A 1,223-nucleotide genomic window follows, 5' to 3' on the forward strand; every position below is an offset into this window, starting at 1 on the left:
TTTGTATTTTCCAATTTCAAAACTTACTACATACCAAAATGTAGGGGATGCATTGAAAGCAGTGCTAAGAAGGAGGTTTATAGCTCTAAATGCTTATATTAGAAAGAAAATTCTCAAATCAACAACCCAACTACATACCTCAAGGAACTAACCTCAGAGATAGTAGAAGGAAGAAAATAATAAGGAATACAGCGGAGATAAACATAGTAGCAAATGAAAAACAATAGGAAAAATCAATTAAACCAAGAGTTGGTTCTTCAAAAAAATTAACCAAAGTGAGAAAACTTTCAGCTAGATTGACCAAAAAAGGAGAAAAGAGTCAGCTAAAATCAGAAACGAAAGAAGGGACTGTAAACTTATGCCAACAAACTGGGAAACCCAATGAGGTCCTGACCTAATAGAAAATCTAAAGAGACTTATACTAGTACAGAGATTGAATCACTAATCAAAAACAAACAGACACTTTCCAGCGCCTGCCCTGGACATAGCAGCTGCCGAGATGTTGATGCCCAAGAAGAACCAAATTGCAATTTATGAACTCCTTTTCAAGGAGGAAGTGATGGTGGCCAAGAAGGATGTCCACATGCCCAAACTCCCTGAGTTGGCAGACAGAAATGTGCCCAACCTTCCCGTCATGAAGGCCATGCAGTCTCTCAAATCATGAGAATATATAAAGGGACAGTTTGCCTGGACACATTTACCAACGAGGGTATCCAGTATCTCCAAGATTACCTCCACCTGCCCCCCAAGATTGTGCCTGCCACTCTCTGCCGCAGCCGCCCTGAGACTGGCAGACCACGGCCCAAAGGTCTGGAGGGAGAGTGACTTGCAAGACTCACATGAGGGGAAGCTGACAAAGACACCTACAGACACAGTGCTGTGCCCCCCCGGTGCCGACAAGAAAGCTGAAGCCGGGGTTGGGTCAGCAACTGAGTTCCAGTTTAGAGGTGGATTTGTTTGTGGACATGGTCAGCCACCTCAGTAAGGTTGGAAATTGTTTTATGTTGAATAAGTTTGTCAACAGGGGAGGAAAGAAAATGAACATACATTGGGCTCTTGGGTGGTTCAGTGGGTTAAAGCCTCTGCCTTTGGCTCAGGTCATGATCTCAGGGTCCTGGGATTGAGCCGGGCATCGGGTTCTCGGCTCAGCAGGGAGCCTGCTTCCCCCTCTCTCTCTGCCTGCCTTTCTGCCAACTTGTGATATCAGTCTGTCAAATAAATAA

The 1,223-nt window shown here is 44.6% G+C and overlaps 1 pseudogene across 1 annotated transcript; it reads left to right on the top strand.

The window, feature by feature from the left end:
- Positions 1 to 499: 499 nt before the first annotated feature.
- On the top strand, positions 500 to 985 carry LOC308358686 (small ribosomal subunit protein eS10-like; annotated as a pseudogene). The gene has a single exon. The product of its transcript is annotated as a small ribosomal subunit protein eS10-like (transcript).
- Positions 986 to 1,223: the final 238 nt, after the last annotated feature.

Source organism: Martes martes (assembly GCF_963455335.1).
Source record: "Martes martes genome assembly, chromosome: 17".
In the NCBI taxonomy this organism is placed as follows: Eukaryota; Metazoa; Chordata; class Mammalia; order Carnivora; family Mustelidae; genus Martes; species Martes martes.